The following is a 5,878-nucleotide window of genomic DNA, read 5'->3' as shown; positions in this document are numbered from 1 at the left end:
TGGAGTGTAATAAATATGTATTAACATTTTTACAGTTTAAGAGATTGTAAGATCTGTGATAAAAATAATTAGCCATTATCTGTTTAAAAGACAATTTAAAATATGTATTGATTACATTTTCTGCTATAATGCAGTCTGCAAAGTTTAAATTTATTGTCTTCAAAGTATCATTACAATTTCATCATGTTTGTTTTGCTGCAACCGAAGATGCTTTAGTGCCGCCACTGCTGGTTTTCCAATGCTTTGCTAAGCTGAAATCCCATATCTTTTGCTGATTACAGCACGACCTACAAAGGGAGCTGCAATCCCATGTCTTTTGCTGACTACAGCATGACCTACAGAGGGAGTCAGTGTACACCATTAAGAGCACCAAAGTCCCAATATAAATAACATAGGAATTATGTTCTTAAAAGTGAAGGGCAGGAAGTACTAATACAATGTCACAATCTTTCACTATTTGGAGAATAAGGTTAAGCTGGTCGCAATCAAGTCTAAAGAAGAGAGAAATCTGTATGAAACTTACAAATAAGGAAGTTCTAGCTGATGTAATTTGAACTGTTCATCACAGTTAAGAGTTACAACAAATCATGTAACAGCCAAGAAAGAATGAGGTATCTATGAACAGCATTAAGTTTCAGTAGGATGATTAATCACTAATGTAGTTGGTATCAACAAGAGAACAGGTCACTTATGTAGAATAAGGGATACCAGTGGATTTGACCACTTCAGCCACCCATGTGATGTGTTGGTGTGAAGTCAAAATCTGGTGTTAGAAATGAAAGGCCCATTACAGTTGTTTAAGTATTACTTCAATGGAATCACTTAGCAGTAACGGTGGTACTAGACACTGAGAAGGTGTATGACAGTTTGAAAAGAAGCAGGATATGGGGAACGGGAAGGCCAATACAATAAGGCTGCGTTCACACTGCCGGCCGGGCCGGGCTGACGCATACTGGCTCAGCTCGTGCCTGGCCAGCTCAGGCCGACGTGCAGTGTATTCACACTGAGCGCTGCGCCGAGCCGTGATGGCGAAATCGGGGAAAATACACTTATCCGATTTTCATGTTTTAAAAATTCTTAGCGGTATATAAGGCTTCACCACACCGTTTTATGAACTTATTTTTTCCTTAAAAGCGTTACGTCGTGAAAAAAGAAAAGTCTACTTTTCGTTTTGCGTGATTTCTTAATTTCGCAACGCTTTCCAACCGATTTTGAAGAAACTATGCTGCTAAAAAATCTGATTTTTGTACATGTGATAGTATAACATCTTAGCTTCGTATTGAATCATTTATCTTTCCATATTTCTTAGCAGTCATTGTGTAATGATGCTTTTTGTCAGCGTTATGCACTTCATTTACAAATGTTGCAGTGAAAAAGTTATGTAGCGGGTAACATACTGTTATATCTGTTTTAGACCATACATCGTTGGGAATGAGATGTAGCTAAAAGTACCAAAAAGTTTTTGAAATGATAATGATACTGATATCTGTCTCTGGTCACAAGTAATGCGAGCTATTTAGTGGCGTCAGTGCCGCGTCCGCAAGCCACGGAGTTCGCGCGGTTACAGCTTGGTGTAGTACATGTACAGGTAGAAGTGTCAATCACATAGGTCTGATAAAATTTGGTGTAAAACTAATCACAAAAACAAACTGGAGATTTGTGATCCATTTACTGCAGAAACTGAAGCTCAATTCTGTAGTCTCGTTGTCTACTTTTACAGAAAAAATAATGGAGAGTTAATGAAACTACTGTAGATCGACACAGATTTGCGTTTCATTGTTCTCCCTCCCCCCCCTCCCATCCTTGGCGGGCTGCGCTGCACTGTCCCCACTCTTTGGCTAAATGGCTGTTAAGCTGCCGGAGGCCAAATAAATAAATTTAAAAAAATCCCTACCCTTCGACAGCTGACAAGCAAGTAAGTAGAAAACGCAGCTGCAGTCAACAGTTGCTCGCCTTTAGCTAGTCTGTGCTGTCGTGTAGAACAATGTCTTCATTCTTTAATTGCTATTGTTTTGACTCTGCAGTAACTCGTCGAGTTTTGAAATACAGAAGAACTAGGAGTTTATGGATTCATCTCAAATAGCGATATACATTTAGGAGAGTTTTTTCTTTACATGAATATCTTAAAAACTATCCTGAAAATTTTTATTCATATTACAGAATGAATACATTTCCGTATGTGCTGCAGAACATTCAAGACAAAATTTCGAAACGGAACACAAATTTTCGCAGAAGTATAACAGCAGAAGAAAAATTGTGTATAACGATAAGGTAAGATTCGTTAGTACACACTTTTTGGTTTGCAGTAGAACTTTGTACAGCATTCACTACCTCCAATTAATTGTAGTCGTGCTTTTGTATTTTAAATTTCACAAACGCTTACCTCTGAGGGGGAGAGAGCTTATGGGACTCCCGAGAATCATTAGTAAGTTATTAGCTTAGTCATTTTAGGTAATGTCTTGCTGTGCCTTCAAAGAAGAATCGCAGAAACACTCCTTCAGAATTTTCCAACTTTTTTCTTCTTTTTCCTTCATGATGCAGTGCTTGGCAGTGGTGATGGTTCATCATGTGGAGCCACTGATGACCTCTCAGAATTCTTTTCATTACCTTGTAAGATAGACAGATTGATAGGCGAAGAGTTTTGAGATAATGCTCTTTGACTCAGTGGTTCTATTTCCACTGATAAGGAACTATGCATAGCTCTTGGAACTTAGGAAAATCATATGACAGAACAAAGCCCAAGTGGAATTGCATTTTAATATACTGTTCCCTCGATCACATGACCTTATTTTGCCAAGTTATACAAGTTATTCTCTGTAACTGTCTCTCAGGTCTTTGCATTTCGATTTCATTATTTTAATTGAAACAATATAGAAGGGTGCAAGAAAATGTGTCTTTATTTATTGTTGTATAATTGTGAAATGACATGGACTAAGTAAATATCTACTGTGCAAACAAAACTAAAAACTTCGCTCAACACCACACTTGAGGAACACATTTTACGTTTTTTTTCTCAGGCATCTGTCCACTGGCATATCCTTTCATGCACTAGCATTGTCATTCCGATTAGGTGTGTCCACCGTATCAGCGGTGGTGAAAGACGTTTGTATGGCCATATGGGAGTCACTTGCTCCCATTCGTTTACCAACACCAACTGTTTCTCGGTTTAAAGAAATTGCCAGTGAAATGCATACGAGATGGGGATTTCCAAACTGTGTTGGATGTATAGACGGGAAGCACATACGTGTTCAATGTCCTAAACTTTCTGGCAGCATGTTTTACAATTACAAGCAGTATTATTCGATTGTACTCAAAGCAGTTGCTGACGCAAATTACAAATTTGTAGCTGTAGATGTTGGTGCCTACGGTAAACAGTCTGATGCAGGAGTGTTTAAAGAAAGTATGTTATATAAGAAACTTACGAATGGGGAGCTGTTATTACCGCCACCAACAGGACTTTAAGTAATGTGTCAGGAACTACCGTACGTCATCTTGGGAGATGAAGCTTACCCCTTATTAGAGAATTTGATGAGACCTTTTCCTCGCAGAAATTTTGACAACGAGAAGATTCTATACAATGATATGCATTCCAGAGCAAGAAAAGTTGTTGAATGTGCATTTGGTATAATGACCAATAAATGGAGACTACTGAGGAAGGAAATTGAAATATCCATTGATGTAGCTGATCACATAGTCAAGTGCATTTGTCTACTTCATAATATTGTCATTGACAGAGAAGGATGCAATGTTAAAGCTGAAAAGTTTTGTAACAATGCTGATATGCACACAGCTGATGCCACATTCAACAGAAATCCCACATTACGTTTGAGAACTGTCAGGAACACTTTTGTTGAATATTTCGTTAAAAATGCAACTTAAAATAATTCAAAAACCTTTCAAAAAATAAATTTTGGAATTGAACGTACTTAGCTACTTTATTTTTGTGTATCTCATTTCACTGTAAATAAAGCAAATAAAACTATTAAGAAAAATAATTTATATTTGTGTGTACTATCTGAAAAACACTCCATGGTTACTTCGTTCCATAATATGGAAACTGCATCATTACTGTCATACTAGCCAAATTTCTGATACCAAGTTGATGGACACAAGTTAATGTCATGTATATGTTATTCTGCATTCATTAAAGTAAGAACATCGCAAAAAGATGTCACAGACAACAGCCTACAGTAACGTGCCACAGCATGACTTTACAATGCATTGTCATCTGGTAGGGACACATTTCCGTCCCTCAGTGACACTCGTATCTGTCTCCGTTTACAAGTAAATGCGAACTATTCAGTGGCGGCAATGCCGCTATCGCTGGCAAGCTACTGTTGTAAATGCATGTAAATACGGTAGATTAAATAAATGAAATAAAAGTAATTTCGCATGTATCATTATAATAAACATAATTTTTCCTCACTGATTGTGAAATGTGAGGTAATCATCTTAAAATAAAAGACGTGTGCAGTCACACAGAAGGGAGACGAGTGATGCGTGCACTGCAGAAGCTGTAGTGCTGCTCCACAGGCTCGCGCCTGTGGTCAGCTCGTGCCAGCAATATTAAACACTCTGGATGTCGCCGGCTCTGCTCCGGGAGGCTCACGCCTTGTCGGCGCAGCCCGGCTCGGCCCGGCCCGGCCGCCAGTGTGAACACCGCAATTCAAAACCATGCGTTTGATATCAAAGCGGGCGGCGGGCCGGCCAGGCTCGGCCCGGCCGGCAGTGTGAACGCAGCCTAAGAATGAAGGGACTGTATCAAGGATGTGCGAGTTGTACACAAATAGGAGGAGAGGAGACAGATTGCTGGTGGGGGGGACTGGCAGCATGAATACAATGAAAATATGAAAGCAATAGCGTTTTCAGATGATTAATTATATGGTCAAATGGAGAAGGAAAGGAACAAGAAACGTTAATGTATGGGAGGCAGTGGTTTGACAGTTTGGATTAAAATTTAATGCAAAGAAGTATGAAGTTATGGTGATAACAAGGACTAAGAGGAAACCATCAACAGATTTCACTACAATAGGGAAGTGCTATAGAAGGTTTCCATTTCAAGTACCTGTGGAGCATAACAGAAGTCAGTGGAAGGAATGAGAAGATCAAAAAAAGGGGAAGGCAAGCTCATGGATACCTGCACAGTGTAAGAGCCTCACCTGGAGCAATGATGTTCCACCACAATGCAAAGAAATATATTGAACAGCAGGAAAATCGTAATGAAGGGAAATCGTGTGAGCAGGATACATGCTTCAGAGACGAAATTTTAAAGAGGAGGATAGGACTAACAAATACGAATAGAGTAAGGAATCAGAAGACGAGAGAAATAGTGAAAGAGAAGCTCATGTATGAAGCCAGAAAAAAGAATGGAAGTTGGCAAGATATGAAGAACATTTTCATGAAATAATAATAGGAGGCAAGGGACCTTAAGGAAGACCATTAGACAGGTGGACAATTGGAGTGAAGGAATTGGTGAAGAGGAGAAGACTAGGACAAGTGGAGACAGAAGAATGGCAGCAGGATAAGGAAAGATAGAGGCTTATGTTCCAGACAGACCCAGACAAGGGCTGAATCTGTAGATGATTATTATTATGATTAGTATGGCAGTTAATTCACCGTCAGTAATTCAATTGTGTGTTAAGTTAAACACTGCAATTGGTATTTTATTTTAACATATGCCTTACTTAGACATACTAAAATGTTAGGGGAAAGATCAGAAGCTCTTACTGATTTGTCACAACCATTGATCTAGCAGCAAAAAGCAAACTTACTGAATTACCCTCAGCATTTCCGACTACTGTGTCAACCATGCGACTAGCCACGAGCAAGGTTGAACCACCTGGAGATGTCTCAGTTGTTCTGAGGAAATATTGTGGAA

The sequence above is a fragment of the Schistocerca gregaria genome, chromosome 5 (assembly GCF_023897955.1).
Source record: "Schistocerca gregaria isolate iqSchGreg1 chromosome 5, iqSchGreg1.2, whole genome shotgun sequence".
Taxonomy (NCBI): Eukaryota; Metazoa; Arthropoda; class Insecta; order Orthoptera; family Acrididae; genus Schistocerca; species Schistocerca gregaria.
Note: the sequence above shows the minus strand (reverse complement) of the source record.